Source organism: Clinocottus analis, unplaced genomic scaffold (assembly GCF_023055335.1).
Source record: "Clinocottus analis isolate CAN_PGR_092001 unplaced genomic scaffold, fCliAna1.0.p SCAF_18, whole genome shotgun sequence".
In the NCBI taxonomy this organism is placed as follows: domain Eukaryota; kingdom Metazoa; phylum Chordata; class Actinopteri; order Perciformes; family Cottidae; genus Clinocottus; species Clinocottus analis.
In genome coordinates, this window is record NW_027175909.1 from 12,081,527 (window position 1) to 12,100,858 (window position 19,332).

Here is a 19,332-nt window from a genome sequence, read left to right on the forward strand (position 1 = left end):
TTGCAGTGTTTCACAGAGTTGTAAAGAGAACATTATATGTCTTTCCTCTGCTGCCCAAGTACTGTGAAGTGTTGGAATTAGAAACAAAGCACTGAGGATGTAAAGGTGATTTGCTGTTGAGTGTTCCATGAACGACCAAATTAACTGTGAAATGTGCCGCTCATTGAGCAAGTTAAATTAGCTTTCATTTCAGAATTTGCTCAGGTACACACAGATAACAGCCTCCGACTTACTGGTATAGTGAAGTGACACGCGTCACATGAAATAACATTAACTTTTTTGATTATTGGCTGTTACTATGAGCAATTCTCAGGATGTGAACCGCGGTTAAGGAGTCTCATTTCTGCAACAAGGAGATATGTTAAATTAGTCTTTGATAGTTAGGGAAACAATTATTTACATTTAGTTAATAATGAGTTAATGAAGTGCGGAGGAGAAGGGGGGGGGGGGGGCGCTCAAAGATAAGGAGGTTTTAGCTTGGAGTTTCTTTGTGCTCTATATTAAAATATATTAAGGCCTCATTAATAACTCACTCATAAAAACACTGAACCACATACAGAGTTGCTGAAAGCTTGAATGGATTAATACATAGTTGTGATTGGAGCTGACCTTTTGCATGCTTTGTGCTCCACGATCACACCAAACTATTACTCAACAGTGTCTCATCTACTGCAACCTGCTTATGCCAACATGTATTCTCGATAAATCTCATTTTTGGTAGCCTGCAGTGGAAGACATGAATCACAACACCCTGCGCTGAAAGAAATGTGTTTCTTGCACCATGACAACAACAGATTTGCTCAGTCTGGGCAGTTTATTGTTAATCTTTGAGTATCAAGAGTGTATACACACTGTAGTGTGAAAAGAAGCTTTCACACGTCTCCACACGGTCAGTGGATGTGGTGTCCGGCCCAGTTTTGGTCCGCCTTCCCTTTTCCTCCTCTTCGTTGCATCCCAAAACCTTCTCCTTCTCTCCCCCCTCTACCTTACTTACCCCCCTTCTCTAATATGTAATAATTCCTTCTCTATCTTTTCCTTTCCCAACCGCGGGTGTCCGTTCTGTTCTGCTGTGATTGCCAGTATCAGTGCCATGGCTTTCTTCCCACTGGCCAAGATTTACCTCATTGGATCGTCCCTAATTACACACTCATTCGCTGCCTAATCTCCATAAACACACTCCACGGAAAACCACTTCATATTGGGATCCAAAAATGTTGTTTGCACAGGATAACATCAAGATTTCAGTATCGGGGGGGAAAAAAAAGATGTTAAATTGAAGAGTGCTGCTGCACAGTGGGAGTTCTGTACGGCGTCAGTTATCAACCCGTTTATCCCACTGCCTGCCGAACACTTTCCTCCCTCTTCGCACTCCCCTGGTATACACTGGCTTTGAGTCTGTTTGTAGACCACATTACTTCCTCACAAATAGCCTTCAATAAAGAACCGATCCAGTGCAATGATACGTTTTCAAATGGGAAGCTGTGCTCGCTGTAAATCCAGCTTTTTGGCAGTTGCTCCAGGCCTTAGGGTTCAGGGTTGGCTCGTCTACAAGCGTTGAGCCAGAGATGGGATCCCATGCGTGATTATATATTAACCACTCATGGTAATGACGATGCACTGTCTACATTCTAATTAAGCTGATGTCATTATGATGTCTTATGTTTGTTTAGTACTGAAAATGTTGCATTCTGAAGATCAGAATTATTTCCTGCATGTGTAACAACTGTATGCATTACATTATTGCTCAGAGTAAATCAGAACACTAATAAGTCCATTGTCATCTAAAAGGTCAGCCTGATATATTACTATTAGTTAACAGCTTATCACATACTGTACTTTTACAGATCAGATCATATGTAATTACTAATTTATTTTGAAAAGTTATTAAGAAAATGGTTACACTTGGGAAAACGATATTGTCGCATTTCTGAGATATGTAAGCAACCCCAATCACAAAGCAAGTACTCTGCTTTAATTGTTGTGCGACATCTCAATGCTGATTTCTGGGCCTTGATTGCAGAGAAAACTTGGCAAACAGCACGATCAGCCATTAACTCCAGTCGGTGCCTTTTGTGCATTACCATTTCATCTGAGACACGGCAGATTTTCCAAAAAACGTAATATCCAGCAATCTTTGAAAAACACAGAATGCCGCTGAAGAGCTGTTGATGAAGATATTTCCAGAATCCTTAATGACTCTTACAGATGAAAAAAAAGAAAAAGTAAAAATGGAACATTCATGAACAGGATAGATCCGTTGCGTATCACACAGTATCCATCCGCAAATGAAAGTAGTAAAACGATTATCCTAATGTCAGATTATAATATTAGTAATAATGTTTTTATTTGTGTCCTATGACAAAAATAACTCTAAATCCTTTGCCCTCTCTTACTTTTTGCACCATATTGCTGGAGTGCTTTGACTTATGCCTGGCACAGCAAACATGTTCAGCACTTTTACTCGGCATTAAGTACTTTTGCACACTTTTTAAACTGTTTATCTCACCACCATCTGCTCTGTCACCAGTTGTTAATATACAAACAGGAAAAGCATTTAATCCAAACAGCCTCTGTGAAACCTGCTTTTCATTTTGTCTGTTCGTCTCCTCTTTCCATCATCCCCCTTTTTTCCTGCCATTCGCCCCTCTGTCGCTCTCTGCTCAGCGTTTGTGTCTCTTTCGGTCTCATTTTTGCTGCCGTCGATGGTAAGCTGTCAACCTTGACAGATGCGTTTCCACTAATGGTGCACTGAAAGGTTATAGCTTTTAGAGCACCAGGCTGCATTCAAGGGAAGGCTGCGTTTAAAGGGTCAAAGGTGAACTGTAAGTAAGTATGCAGGTGTGAAAATTGACAGCACCCAGAATTAATATTACACACAGAACATCACGTTTTCCTCTATGTCCTGCTCACCTCGGTGAAACCCACATTATAGGCATCAACACAAGTTGCATACATCCTACTCATAGGAGCAACGTAGGCAATAATGAGCCAGTGGAGAAAAATCCTGCAGAGAAGTGTAACTCACCTTCTTTATTGTCTCATCTTCGGCATCTTTTCTCTCCTGTGCTTAATTCCAGGCTCCTCGTCCTCCGTGCGAGCACATTTCTCCACCTTGAAGTGAATAAAGACAGAGTCCATGGTTGAAAAATTCATCACAACATAGCAAAAAACTCCTGTGGTGCCCTGGTGGCTAATGTGCTGGTCCATGTGCCATGTGCTCATGCTGTGATGTAGCTCCCTGCGCCTTTTCCAGACTCACTTCAGTGTTGCAATTACTGGTGAAATGCTTGAGGATGGGAGACAGCACAAATCTTCTGTGGAAGAAACACGAAAAGAAAAATCGTCCTCCTTTTAAATTGACCCCCAGAAAAAGAAAAAAACTAGAAAACTTTGATCTTCATTGACCAGAGAGGGTGGCTTAAAAGACATTAAGATGGCTGTGTATATAATCAGCTAAGCCTTGTTTTGTTTGGTTGTCAAATCATGTGAAAACATGTTGGTTTTGATCCTAAACCCTGTCTTTTGGGAAGCAATATCTCAAGGATACGGCACAAAAGGAGGGAGGGAACATGAAGAATTCATTGAGGCAAGAAAAACACAAAGATGAGAGGAGGAAATTCATTTTAAGCCTATTTGAGCATCTTTAAATCCAGTTTGTTAAGACCTTTAGGTGTTTTGAGGGAGGGTGATTATCTCAGGGCAATGACTCACTCTACTTAACAATAAATCAGATCACCAACTCTCACTCCCATTTCATAAAGCACAAGGCAGTGGCCTGTCATGTTGTTGGATTATTTTTCTCTGTTGAAAAAGACTCAAGTAGAAAACATCCTGCCCTGAAACGTCTCGTAGGTATCAATTGTAATCAACCAGAGCCATAACTATGCTTTTGAGAATCGACTAGAAATGTGCAAATCAGTTCACTGGAAAGCATCCATTTCCTGACATCCTAAGAAGGTGATGAAGAGGAGGTGGCAGGTAGTTCATTGTGGGGGCACAGAACAGATGGTGGTCTGTCCGACGCTCGCCAGGCGGCACTTGGTTCGGACAGGTTGCACACACACAGGTCAGAGGGGGTGCAATGCTCCATGGGAGCTTCAGGCCCTTTTCCTATGACAAGGATGCAGCGATACCAACACAAACAAAGTCTGGCAACGTTAAGTTCATACAAAGTTAGTGCACACTTGTTCCAAAACTATCCACATAAATATAACGATTCTATCTGACCTTTTGTTAAATACAGCAACTTAATCAAGCGCTGTTATCTTCTTGTAGCTTGTTTTCATAATTCGCTGTTATGCTAGACAGCTAGCTTGCTTACACCACTCAAGCTGATGTTTGTTAGCAAGAGGTAGTGTTAGTTATTCATAAGTCAAAGTTAATGTGACAATTCAGAGATGACGGCTAAGGCTTTCATTAAAGGAACATGAGATAAATTCAGTTGTACAGCTGTTGAATTATTGAGTCTTACCAGTGCTAAATGAGTTCCCAGTATTGAAAGGTTTCGGTCTGCAACTCACCAGACTTAGAAAACACAATTTAAAAATGTGCCAGGTATTTGGTATTCAGAATGAGGCAACTCCAATACATGCAGTTTTAATATGTAGCATGTGAACATGGTGAATCTCAATATCTTCAATCAAATCAGCAAGTGAAACTTTAGAATCCCAAATTCACTCACAGATTGAGGAATAGTTACACAGCAGCCTTTACCTTTATGAATATATAGTATTCAAAACATGTGATAATATGGCAATATAAATATAATCAAGAGTAATAAAACCGTCTTCAGCTGAACCCCTTTATAGTTCCAGGTGATAAATGACAACAACTTCAGTAAAAGATGGGATTTCACATCTCATGTGTCCTCTCTATTCTGTCAATCATGTCACCTCTGCAGGGGAGAATTTCAATTTCACACTCTGCTGGGGTGCATAACACACACATCACTTAAACACAGGTACAGAAACGGAGGGTGGGTGGGGAGGGCTGCTCCGTTAAAAAATGGATCAACACAAGTTTTCATGAATGAGTAAACAACCGAGGGATAAACATAAATGAATATTTGAGACACGCCGTTGGCATGCTAATACAGCTTTCACTGCTCTCAGTACAGCGAAGCGAAATAGGCAAAGCAGAGCCAGTGGCCATTCCCAAGCTGTGTCTACTTTCGAATCAACAACAGACACATGCAGGCACACACAAATCAGGAATAGGATTAAACCTGTAATATGATTTGAGTCAGTGATTAGGAAGCCTTTTCATTATGGTGTAACAAAAGGTGTGTCCAGATTTGACTTGAAGTTGTCCAAAGTATCCATCTCCAATAAGCTTCCTGTAAATCAACTGCGGCTCTCAAATTCACTGTATTCACTATCTGCAATCTGAATAATTCATGAGTGAACAATAAATACCCCAAAAAGAAAAAAAAGCTCAGTCAAAGGGAGAAATGACTGTGACCTTCTACGCGAAAGAAGTGAAAGTCAGGAAAGCGATATGCAGAGAAAGATAGGTATAAGACAGGGATGAAGAATGACAGGGGCACAGAAACAATGAAAAGAATGAGAGGGAAATAAAATGAGAGCTGTACAAATGAGAGAAATATTACCACTCTTTTGGAAAAGAAAAAAAAAAAGAAAGAAAACTCCATATGCTGGACTGTGATACGGAAATAGGGCCTTCTGTATTCATGAATCTCTTAGAGCGCAATCAATGGGGTAAGCGATACATAAAAGATGAGGCCAAGTTTGACCTGTGCACTGAGGGGGAGGGGAAGTGTTCGGCAGAGCCTTGACTGGAGGAGATGGCGATTTAGACTCCGTCAGGGCATCCTTTGAAGTTTTGGCAGATGAGGACGGGCTGTGGATCAGCCCGTGGCCCTGCTGCATTAACCCCCCAAGCCCCAGCTATGCCTGCACTGAGTCAGCAGCAGCAGCAGCGGCAGCAGCAGCAGCAGCAGCAGCAGCAGCGGGCTGCCTGCCAACCCAGCATGATGCATAATCTCTACGCTGGTGGAGCACAGATCTATTATACAGAGCCATTATTCAAACTTAAGCAGTGATTATCTCTCTGCTTTATTACATTTCCACAGCAGCGTGACTTCACGACGGTCAGCTGCGGACCTGGTGCTTATTTTGGACACAGATGGATTTTGTTGGGATGGAGCTCACGACATCAATTCAGGCGTCATGCGATTCCTTATCTGCCAGCAGACGGCAAAATAAATACACAAACAGGCAAAGACCTTTATCTGGAAGATCATGATCAGTGCAGATTGAAAGTCAAACTCACCACATGCACACACACGGACTCACTAACGGACTGTTTGCACACTTTTGTCTGATTGTTTGAGGCAAGCGGGCACTAGAGAGGTGATAAATAGAGGTGAGTCACGTAAGAAAGAGGATTAGAGGGGCTGTGAAAAAGCAGAGAATTATTGATGGGAAAGAGGAGGATTTAGATTCAGCACTGCCAGTCAACAGGAGCCTGTAACCCCTTCCATCCACATACAGACACTCACACATGAACTAGTGATGATTCAGTAAGACCGTCTCAGGTCACTTTGGACCGACATTGCTCAGGCAACAATAAATCCAAGCTGTTCCCCGGTCTGACACGACTGTTTCTATTAGGTGTTCTCCCATAACTGCAAACACGGTCAGCTATAAACATACAGTCACATCCTTCAAAATGATGAAGGCCAGACCAGTGTACATCTATAATGAATGATGGAATGCACGGACACAGAGTCAGTAAACTTTTAGACTCTCATCAATCTGCAGAAAAACACTCTAATCCGATTCAAAATACAACCAAATCTCTTTGTGAGTCAAACAATTCCAGATTTTAAATAAATCATGGAGAGGTAATCTTACTAGAGGCCCTTTCCCATGGGATAAAAAAAACAAAAACTTCCCTACTAACATCTGGCTTTTGTGTACAGAGGGAAAGGTTAAAATCGGCATACAATGCAGTGACAATTGACTCTGCTGTGATTACAGGTATTTATCGGCTCCAACGCCAAACAGCAGGGATGGAAACATGACACTTAGAAAAATCAACACAGATTTGAACGATTCCAATGCATAAATGTGCCAAAAAATGTGGTTAAAACTATTTGCACTCCTCAAAATAAGAAAACAATTATGTGAATTGTGTCTGGAAGGGTACTTATAGCGGTGCATGTGAATGTGCAGTTGCATGTTTTAGGGATTTTTACAAGAGCACTGAGATGTGTACAGTGTTTGCAATTGAAATGCACGGTGGGATTCAAAGGCAGGAGGGGGTTGACGGCACCCCACCTGGCTGGTTAGCCTTCCAAAGGGCACACTTAATGAATTCACAGCGCTGTAATGTGAGAACCACACACTGATGACAGTTCGTCATTTTATTAAAAAGCAGGTGTTTTTGTGTATATATGTGTGTACATGTAGAGAGAGAGAGACACACAATTGTTGCAAGACAGATATTTGACTCTATGTTCGATCAGTTATTTTCCAGTAAATGTGTGCGAAGGGGATTGATTTCTTATATTCTGACCTTAAACATGCTGATACTTGCAATGCTGTTGAGCAGCTCTTTTTAATTCGTTCAGGTTATTTTTTCCGCGGCGTTTCGTACCTGACTCAAGGATAAGGGTGCTGTAAGTTATTCAAGTCGGCTAACCTTTGCAAAGAGAAGGAGGATCATACTGAATGCACAAAACGAGAGGTGATACCTTTTGTCGTTGTCTTTCTATGCACATTTGTATTTTTGTCATCATTGTCAGTTTATATTAGGAAATAGGTTTTTATCCTAGAATACATATGAACAGCAGCCAAAACAATCAAATATGAGCTGCAAATTTGGCACCGAGCATAAAGGCCTGTGGTGTGAATGTAGTGGAAGAGTAAAGGCGACATATGGCACATTATGTCTGACTGTGTGAGTGTTCCAGAGTCTGAAAGGGAAATGGATACCAATGTAATATATATAGAATCATTTCAAAAATCAGAAGAATCACAACATCTATTGAGTCAGAATTACAGTCTTACTAAATATATGTTGACGACACAGACAAACAAACCCTTCAACTGGCTGACTCGTGCAGTCTGCTTCCTTTCACGCACCCTCAGGGTATCTGTTGTTGTTTTCGGTGTTAACCAACTATGAAATATGGTTGACCTTGCCAACAGGCAAGATAATGATCATGGAAAACCTGAAGTTGGACTGATATTTTTGCGTAAACCAACTAAAATGACTGCACAAAATTCCCAATCCTTTGGTGTTAATACGGAAAAAGATCAATTCAATTCAATCATGTTGGTGATTATAATTTTGCCAAAAGTCAAAACAATCAATGCTGAATGCTGAAATCTTGAATTGAACATAAGGCAGGTAATTAGTTCCACGCAATATGTGTTCCAATAATATTTCACCCCATGAGCTCCTGTCAGGTTTGAGGTATTTTGACAACCCTGATTGAATTAAAAAATGTAAACAGCCCAGATTGTTTTCTTTATCTCAAATGAAAGTGTGTTTAGTTTGACATTTCTCCTGCGAGAGACAGGTCTGGCAAGGTGAGATTACCCGCCTATAAATGCCCGTCTGCAGTCTGAGCCTATAATCAAATCCAATCATGTTGGTGACTAGATGATACATCCTGCGCAAGTGCACACTCTTACAAACACGTATCACATCAGCACAACCTCTTCTGAGAGATGACGGGTTTTATCACATCGGGAAAATTCAAATCAACGTGAATACGAGCAGAAACATCTTGGCAGCAAGATGTTGCACAATTCCACAGAAAATACAATGGTCTAATAAATTGAATTCTATAGGGACACTTGCCTTCAAGGTCTGAGTTGTGAGAGGCGGAAGCACAGAATTCACTGTTAACAGACATTATTTTCACAGCTCCAGTCCATCTCCACTTCTACGTCTCCCTCTCCATTCACATCGCTCTCCCCTATCTTCTTTCTGCTGCTCCCTTTCCATGCATATTGCTTCTATTGCTCCCACAGCCTTATTTGGGATTTTTTTTTTTTTTCGCTCTACGCCACTTTTTTGTTCTCTCTCATGCATAATCTGTGATTTTTTTTCCTGTCCTCACAGTATTTCCCCTTCGAGACAATCTTTCCCCTGGCTCCTTCCCTCGCTCCATCGCTCTCCGCTGCTCACTCAGAATAACAGCAGCGATCTATCAGAACATTTTCTGTAACCACGGGGCAATTTTCGAGACCTCGCAGAGCGTCAGCCTTTTGCTATACTGTACCAAGACAGTGTAATAATAACACTAAGAAATCTGATTAACACAGTGTAGTTTGTGTGCTGCAGCGGAAGCAGCAGCGAGCGTAAAGCTGCCACAGTCAAGGTCGAGGATTTCATGCAAAGTGAAAGGGTCGCCGTGGAATGTGAGTGAGTGACGTGGGCTGAGGGGAAGTGTGCATGCAAATGGTGGTTCAAAAGAAGGGTGTGCTCAGTGATTAAGTGGAAACACAAGCTCGGGACTCTAATCAGGGCAAATCAATGTGAACTAATCCTGTGCCAATTAAGAAACCGTGTTTCAACGCCCAGGACCTGATTCAATCTCTTTCTGCGTTCTTGCTGTGAAAGGATAGATTGAAAAGCCCTGGACACAAGCCAAACGAAGGAGAGAATGCAGTTATGAGATATTTGTTTCCCATTTCTTTTAACAGACACGGCCGCCGGCATTTCAGGCGACATTGATCATGGGTCAGACATAAAAACGTTTAAATGTACCGGCCCCATTGCTCAATTTCTTCTATCGCTCAATGATAACCTCCCTTTCTCATTTTCCATATTATGATTCATACGGCACATTAAGAAATACACGCACAAACATGTTCTTTGCTCCCCTGCCACATGCACAAATAAATAAACAGTGTACATCATATTCCTGACACAAGCACAGGCACACAGCTCCGGGTGGATGTTTTTTTTTTGTTTTTTTTTCCATGAGCAAGCCAGACAGTGGGGGCAAGACGAGGTGAGGAAGAGATGACAGGTGAGGGAACAGTGTTACCATTCATGAACTCGGTCCTGTTGAATATTTTTCACTGAGTAAGAAAAACTGAACCGATGACATGAAAAGCACTTATTGCTTTTGTATAAAGTTAATTAATTGCTGGTCTTTAAGATACATCTTTAAGGTAAGCAACAGACTGAACATGGACAAAACAAGGAGTTGTTTGTCCCTCACAGGGACCCTTACTACTGAACAGTACCTGTTCAGAAAAAAAAGAAAACATATTTAGAAACTATATATGTATGTATGTTAACTTGCTGTTGCTCCAGAGTGCTGTTATACTGTCCTGATAACATTACTTTAAAATAAAAGCGCGTAATATACTAGTTTTTACTTCATTATTGAATTTGGCGCAGAAAAATCATGCGATTAATCAATTAATTTTTTCAACTTTGCCCATATATATATATATATATATATATATATATATATATATATATATATATATATATATATATATATATATATATATATATATATATATATATATATATACACACATAGATAACTGTTTGCTGCTATCCGGACTTTTAAATACGGCTTCTTTAATTTCCCACACTTAGCTTCCGTTTTACTTTACTGATTGTCAAAAAAGCAATAATAAATTGATATACTATTACTATAAGTATTGTCCGTGTAGCTAAAGCCTGATCTAATTTATTCCTCATGAGCCATGAAGGCCCATTGCTTTATTAATTAAGATTAAGTACAACGCATTAATGAGCCATATCATGGCTGACATTTTCCTTCATTGCAATGAACATGGGCACTGCAGTTTATTTTGAGTCAATATCTTTGACACTTTTCTGCTCCTGTAAATACTCACTAGCTCACCAAATCTACAGATGGAAGTAGACCTCAGCGAATGCACCATTAACTGCTGTTAGAGCAACATTGAACAGTGTCCAGCTGTTTCAGTAAATTACTGAGCCACTGAGCCTTTCATGAACATCAAAGTAGATATTGCTGACCAGTTTTTTACTGGCACTCATGTGCCATAACCAGCTGAGAGATTGACAAATTAATCATTATATTATTGTTCATGGGATTCGTTGATTAAATGTTAATGTTCAATTAAAAACAATTTAAAGAAGAGAAAAAAAGATGAAAAAAGATACATAAAAAGAAAAAAGAATATACATATATGAATATATATATATATAGATGGATAGAGAGAGGGAATACAAACAATCAACAAAGGTCTAATATCAACAATTAACGATCAAAATTAAGAGTTTTGATTCAACATGAAGCATCATTTTGCGTGTCCTACTATGACTTGCCACCAAAGGATGAAGACACAATGATCTTTGATGGATTTGGATGGAGCGCTTCCAGTCTAGAAATCACAGACCAGTGTGTTCATCAATCTGATGTGGAATTGATTCATGGTGCTGTCCAAGTGAAGGAGAGAACTGTCAGTCATCCATTGTACAGCCCACTTCACATGATGTGTGACTCAAGTAAATGCATGTGTGGCCTTGCCAGACCACAAAGAGCAAAGAGGAACATCAGTAACACACCATCAGACAACGGAACGGGTCACACTGACAGAAGTTGCTTATTTAACTTTTTCAAAGTTTTTCATACCACTATTTTTTTTCGTTTGAACCCTAACTAGAATTGAGATGTAGTGGTTATTTAAAAAAAAAAAAACACTGAATCTTTTTAATTATTAAAACTGCTTGCGTAACGGCAACATTCTCCTGGGAAGGATAATTCACAGATATTTTTTCGACTATACATGTTTTTAAGGTTATGTAACTCGAGATTTCAGTGGTTTTGAATAATTAACAGGATTTTGTATGTACCGGTGTAGAATAAAATGCATGTGTACTGAGGAAGAAAAAAGACAGAACTCATACAGCAAACCCATCAATCTGAAGGAAGCAGATATCCTATTACTGAGCCAATAAGTGTGCTAAGCTCTATCAATAGTGCAGGCCAGCAAGCAGCACCCATCATAACACACACAGTTAAACCCTCACATTGAGGGAAGGAGTGCAGAGGGAGAGAACAGCCCTAATGTCACCCACAGCAAATAAAGTGGGACTGAATGAGCAGTACACCACTTGGATGAGTTACGGCTGAGAAACAGATGCATCGTGCGGCTCGTACGACCAACAAAGGAACAAAAAGATTAGGTAAAATGGGGAGGGAAAAAAAAAAGAGAAAACATGTTGGAGACAAAATGAGGATTGTGTAAAAATCTCAGGGGACGTAGTCCAGATTTTCAGACTGACAGGCTGTCTGTAATCTTTAACGGAATGGAAGGAACACAAGATAAATGAGAGAGGAGAATAACAAGTGTTTTTCAAACCCAGGGAATACAACATGCAAGTGTAAGCCCTTTGATTTTAGGTGTCATGAGACGAGAAGGTGGAGAAATTATACCTGAACAAAAGCTCTTACTCTATACCTACAATTTCTTCGCCTCAAGTGCTCAGTAGCATGTAATCGCATTGCTCTGAGACGTCTTCCTGTCACTGGCTGGCTGAATACAGTCTAATAAAGCAGCGCTACCCTCTTATTATCTTTCCCTCTTCACACAGAATTAACCTTCCCAACTCAAACATACTTGAATCACCTGCATAGGAACAAAATACCAGCGCTAGAAAATAGATGTACGGTATTTTTGCACTCTGTCTTACCGCCTAAGACAACAATTCATTATTCTTTTAAAGCCACTGTTGATGTTTATTATTACTTTCGGCATTAGTTTTTTTATTGACAACCCGTTATCAAAACTAAAATAACCAAATTATAGATAAAATAATTAATTCATCATATTTATTGGAATAATCTTGCAAGGACAGACTGTCGATAACCTGTCTCACTTATGAGCTCTAAAACATGACCTGCACCGCTGTAAAATACTATTTAATGTAATATATAGGTTGGGCCATGATGAATAATAACATTATATATACAATAATGTTAACTAATTTGCTCTAATGGCATAATAATAATACAATTTGGGCAATACTGCAGTTAATTGGTTGTTAGGTTACAATAGACCATTTTCATGACAGACGTTAAGACTCATCAAACGATGAATAAAACTCTTAATAGTCAAAAAGAAGCTCAAATGATCCCTAGACAATTAATGAATAAACTAAATGTATGAAGTTACAACATAATTAATCCTGGTCCTCTATACTGTATATTGATGTACCTGTGAAGTCTATAATATTTATGAATTGATTTAATCTTCTCGTAAATGAAATACTAATCAAGTGTAATATTCACTGGATGCGCTGTCTCTGGCTCTTGAAATGTGTTTCGAGCCTTTGTTGAAACACTCCTTCTGAAGTGTGTTTGATGATATGAGATTAATCAGGATGAAGTGACGATGTAATGTATGAAGACATTCGGGAGGCAGAGTGTTGCGGATAGTGAGCGAGCTCAGATGAGGAGGTGTGTTGCCAGTGATAGTCTCACAGATAAACACAAACGGGGAGGGACAACAAGGATTTCTGGATGTGACATCCATCCTGCCTGGGAGGAAAAAAGGTTGAGAAGTGCACAGTGCACCACTGACGTGGAGGCAGCTTAGTAGAACATTGGGTTCTGTCTGTCATGACAACCCTCTGCACACGTCCTTGTAGAGTAGCTCAATTGGCACCATGTTCATGTACCTGCTCCATCGTACTCAGGTAATTAACTTCTTGCATTTCCTTCATCTTATTTGAACCTGACTGTTGTTCTGCTCCCTTACCATCACAGATGTAACTATACGGTGTATTGTTCCGTACTGGTTTTGAATACACACAGGCCATGTATGAGTGTAAAAGTTGTTCTACTGTGACAAAGATAGCTCACAATTTGTGTATGAGAATCATATTTTGCTTTGTTTGCAGATTTGTTTCTTTGAATAGTTCCCAGAATGTCAAGCTATTCTCTTAACAGTGTATTAAAAGTGTTATCCCATATTTAATTGACACAGCTGAACTCTCACAGCCACGTTGCAGCTTTTAAACATCTTTGAGAAAACATACTGCATTAAAATCAAGAAAAAAAAAGTCAATTGAACCCCTGTAAAAGGTTCCTTTTATCCTGTTGTTTTCCAACTGTTTGTCAGTTTGCGGTGTTGTTTTTTATTGTGCCTCTGCACCAAATTCTACTTTTATTTCACACACTGCAGGGCTGTGATAGTTCTACAGAGACTTCAGAAGACATGGGCTATGCTAGTGTAATTCTAATGTTCCACTCCTGCAGAGTCTCATTAGTGTAACACCCCCCCCCCTCCACCCCTTCTTTTGGAAATTCACAGAAGCTACACTGTGTTGACAGCTCCTGAACATTTGTTGCATCTGACAATTTAACCAGATAAATAAAAGATGGCATCCACACAAACATAAAAGAGAATATATAAACATTCATTTGCGTGCAGAGACTCAAACGCCGACCTGCAGACTGAACACTCGCCTCCATCTGGCTGACACGAGCTTGCTCTCTGACGCAACCTCATGGCACATATAAAATAATGAAATCAGTGTGTACACACTACATGCTCTCTCCCATTAACTCATTACTTAGTGTGTAATTGTTCACAAGAGTCTGTGGGTTGTACGTTTAATGCAGTGTGGGATCGCACTTACATAACAACAGGGTCTATTGATAAAAAAAAGCATGACTCATTAGAAAGGACAACGCTTAAGCATCTTAAAGAGATTGATTCCCGTTTATGAGGTTTGTATTACATTCACACGTTTCTGTGATAGAACGATTATACCGCTAGGAGACAATCAATCAAGTGTTTTATATTATTAGTTATTATATGTGAGTGCCTGCACGAATGCAAAACAGATGCATTTATAGTTAGATCATAAGCACCATCTGTTAGTGAATCAAAATGTTTATAGGATGTGACTACATCAAATAATACAGCGCGTGCATTGCATTCTCAGCAGACAAATCCATGGCAGTATCGCTCATGAAACTGGTTTTGTTATCTCGAGCCATGTGTCCCTTCTGTGTCCTGGGGAGAGGAGCAGTCCTTAATCTCCACCTCAGATAATCTGAAGAGAAGGTAGGTATCAGTGGGGAATATAAAGGGATTACACATGCTGAACAAAATAAGGCTTAGACGGAATACTACACAACCTGGTGCATGCACATATAAACTAGCCACATGCAATATAACTGGAATAATGTCCATGGAGGATGGGTTAAAGTCTTTGTCTGAGGGATGATGAAGTAATGCGCAACGTTGCCTTCGGTAGGGAGATAAATATTGCTTTTACTTTGTAGAGCTGCAACGATTGGTCGATCTATAGATTAGTCAATAGAGGAAAAAAAAAGGATGGCAGCTAATTTGTTAACCAATTGTTTCAATCATTTTTTAAGTGAAATATCCCGAATCATTAAACATTTTCCGGTGTCATATTGACCAACCAATTAACCATTTAACAAAGAAAATAATCAGCATTAACCTATCATTTAAACAATTATTGGTTTCTGTCTGCATGAAAGCTGAAATCTAAAGATTTGTAGAGGCTTGAGGGATCTCTCTATAATAGCCCAACAACCTCCTGATGTGTTAGACTGCACTTAAATTGTGATGACTCAGTGTCCAAGTGCTTTCCCTTCTGCACATGCCCGGCTGTGCCAGAGGAGCTGAGAGAGTTAAGAAATTCAAGATAAATCAAGTGTAAGTTATAGTTGGCAGCAAGTGCAGTGGTTACATCACCGGCCAGGATCTACAGTAAGTGCCATCACTTGAGGAGATTCTGGTACGCTTAGGCCAGCAGCCAGCAGCACCACTCCAGACACCACGACTGCCTCCTATAATGACACGTTGATCCGAATCAGAAAACAACACTCACATGCATCCAGCACCATAAATACACACAGCCCTGCAAGCTTATGTGTTCAGGATTACGATGAACGTCAGCGTAATACACATTCATTCATGCACAGAAACACAGAGCCATAAAAAAACAGTAAGCATCCACATAAATGCTGAGTAATGTACGACCACGCAAATGAAACATGCTAAATATATGTTCACATTAAGACCGGGAAGTTGAATTCTGGACAGAACTGTTTGTTCACTGAGTGGCTGCGACATAAACCAAATGCCTTCCTGTGAATGGGCATGAAGGACAAAAAAACTATAAAACGGCTGTGTAAAATGGGGAGTAAGATGGAAGCACAGAGATCATCAGTTACAGTATTTGAGGCAATCTCGCAAACGATAAGTCTTCAAACTGATCTACTGTGTTTTTTGTTTGTTAAATGTTACTTACATTTAAGTATGCATGTACTCACTTCCATCCATTCATCAGCTTCTTATTATCCGAGGCCGGGTCGCACGGCCAGCAGGGTGTTCCAGAAATCCTTCTGGACTCCTTCTTCTCCTTCTGGGGAGCCCCGAGGCGTTCCCAGGCCGGACAAGATATGTAATCTCTCCAGCGTGCTCTGGGTCTACTCAGGGGCCTCTCACCAGTTGGATGTGACTGGAAAACCTCTAAAGGGAGGCGTCCTAATCAGATGGCCGAACCACCTCAGCTGGCTCGACGCGAAGGAGCAGCGGCTCTCCTCCGAGCTCCCCACCCTATCTTTAAGGCCGAGCCCAGCCCGCCTTACAAAGGAAGCTCATTTGAGAACCTTGTGTTACGGCTCAGGCCCCTCTTCCATCAAACTTTCTGAAGATCTAAACCGAGTCTGTACAACAATGTCACCTCAGAGCTCGAAGACGTCACATTATTGTATAAATGTTACCCTGAGAGATGACAAGGTGTAGCAAAAACAACACTTTTGTCGCCCAAAACGGGTCCACCCTCTTTCCTATATCATACACAGCAGTCAGTTAATCATTTTTCATTGACTTTGGCTCTGGGGCAATCAGAGGCTGTTGATGCATCACTACGGTCTGGTCTAGTTTGTTTTGGGCCTGTGCATAGATCAATAGACACCCATTGATTGGAAGCGATCCTATTACATAGCTTCAGGCTGAGTTTTCACAGGTCACTGTAAAAACACAAGTGATGGAAGATTTTTGGATGAGTGCAATTATTATACGAAGATGACAAAAACTGTCTTAATCACTATAAAAACCTTGGTGTCTTCATTTGCTGTGTAAATATTAAACTACTTTATTAAACTTTGGACTATCCTGAGAATACATCTGACAAATTAATCAGAATTCATGTTTGGCAATGAGTAAAAGCTTAATAAGATGTCTAAATGTCTGCTGTAATTTTTTCAGGATTTGTTCCAACAATTTATTGTGTGGCGTGCGACCAAGAGCAAATGTTTTTCATCAAACTGTGTAGTGATGATGCTTTCAAATTGTCTGGCATTTGGAAACATGAGAGATTGCGAAAGTAATGCCAACGTTTAAAGGCCGAGTACATTCAAAATTACTGAATGACTGAGTTTAGGCCCGAAGGAAATCTGCCATTTATCACAGCTGGGTGTAAACGCGACAAGTAAATTACAGCGTTTACCAAACTCAACTGCACATGAGCAGAAAATATCTTCTGAAATAAGAACGATCTTCTATTTTCTTATCTTTTCTTTGTCCCATTTCCTGCTCATGTTCCTGTTCAGATCAACCCAACATAAATGACTAATGGCATAACGGTGCACATGGAGCAGAAGCACTTTGTTTTAATTCAAGTGACTGCATAAATTACAACAACACAAGGTATAATGACTCATGCTTCAGTACATTTTGTTTCGTTGGAACCTTCATATGAAGCAAATGAGCAAGAGAATTGCGCCTGCTAGGTGACACTCCCCACTACGCAGGAACACACACACACACATACACACAATCCTCTATTCCCCGTACCTCCCCTCCTACACAACAAATCATTATGACAGTGACTGCTCATCCCGCTGGCTGCCTTCTCGTCAACGCTGGCCCAGATTCCATCAGATTATACAAATGACATCATCAAGTGTGTGTTTTTGAGCGGGTGCATCCATGGTGGCATTTTGTCAGTGCAGCATCTATTGCTCTGTGTACCCAAAATGGGCATTTGCTTACATTTTGTGCATTTTAAATGTCTAAAAAAAAATAGGTATCAGAAAAGCATCCTTATATCAGAAACAGAACAGACTCCTGAGCGTGACAAACTCTCAGCAAGGTTGAACTGAGAAGGTCCGACTGGGTTTCATCACACTGAACAAATGCACAGTGACTTTAGAGAGGGTCGCGTGTCTGTCAACACAGGAAGTACATCTGTTGTTCTGTGGGCCAGTGAACTTCAACCGCAATATGTGCCTAAATGCATCTCCAGTGACAAGACTCATCTCGCGGAGAGCATCCAGGCACTTTGACACGCAAAGAATAACCCCACTGTGCCGCAGTAAACAAAGATATCGTGACATGGTTTAGCTTCAGCCATACTGAGCTACCTTGCCCCCTGCTGTGGCGTTTCATATATGATGGAAAACAACACTCAATGAGGATTTATTAATACTTTTTAGAGGGTTGCAGCCATATACACATATAATATGGATTCGACAGTGTCTAATGGGATACACAATGAATCAGGACAATTCTGTTCAACAACTGTATACAGCAGTATTTAAGAGTGAGAAACACATGATGAAGCATCTCAACTGAAAGAACCTTACATGTACCGTCACACTGAAAGTTGTTAGCTTATCGATGTGCGGCAGCTAACTCGCTAACTAGCTTTGTAGCCTGAAAAATTATGTTAGCAAAGTGTTAGTAGCTCAATATGAACAAGATGTATGTCCACACTTGTACACATGAAGGACATGAGATAGAAAGCTAATTTGGGTATAACGTCTGTGGCTCTTTTTGTGTCATTTTGCAGTCAGTTATTTGGTCATTGTCAGCCAATAAAAGAACGTTAAAGCTTTTAATGTACACGGATAATCTACAGCAAATCTACAGACAGGGGGCGACGTAAAAAAAATAACCAAACTTTTATTTTCTCAAAAGTGTTCACAGGAGATGAAATTTAATTTAATTTGGACACACAACATGTCCTGCTACTGTCGCTATGTCCACGCTTATATTGCATAGGTGTCATATAAAAACTACAATCTGAACCCTTCCATAAAATGTATGATAATTATGGCTGATAAAGACCGTGAGAAAAGTGTTTGTTGGCATCGTAGCGTCAAGATCTTTTCTCACTTAGCTTATTGGAGCCTGAGAAAATGCCCTGGCTTGTCACAGCAATCCAAAGCTATTGGCTAGTGATGACCCTGACTAAGCCATTTTCTGCTGCCTGTGCACTCCCCTCTCTCTCTCTGCCAGAACCGCCAAGGAGATTTGGGTGTCCTCACAGATGCCAGTATTTCATGCTTTCGAC

General features: G+C 40.3%; 1 protein-coding gene across 2 annotated transcripts in view; it reads right to left on the minus strand.

Annotated features, from left to right (window-relative positions):
- The window catches only part of dlgap1b (discs, large (Drosophila) homolog-associated protein 1b), an 80,036-nt gene that overhangs the window by 47,741 nt on the left and 12,963 nt on the right, over window positions 1-19,332 (minus strand). For both annotated transcript variants that reach the window (XM_068581449.1, XM_068581450.1), the window contains exon 2: window positions 3,026-3,111. The gene's annotated coding sequence lies outside the window, so the exon portion shown is untranslated. The remainder of the gene's footprint in view (window positions 1-3,025; window positions 3,112-19,332) is intronic.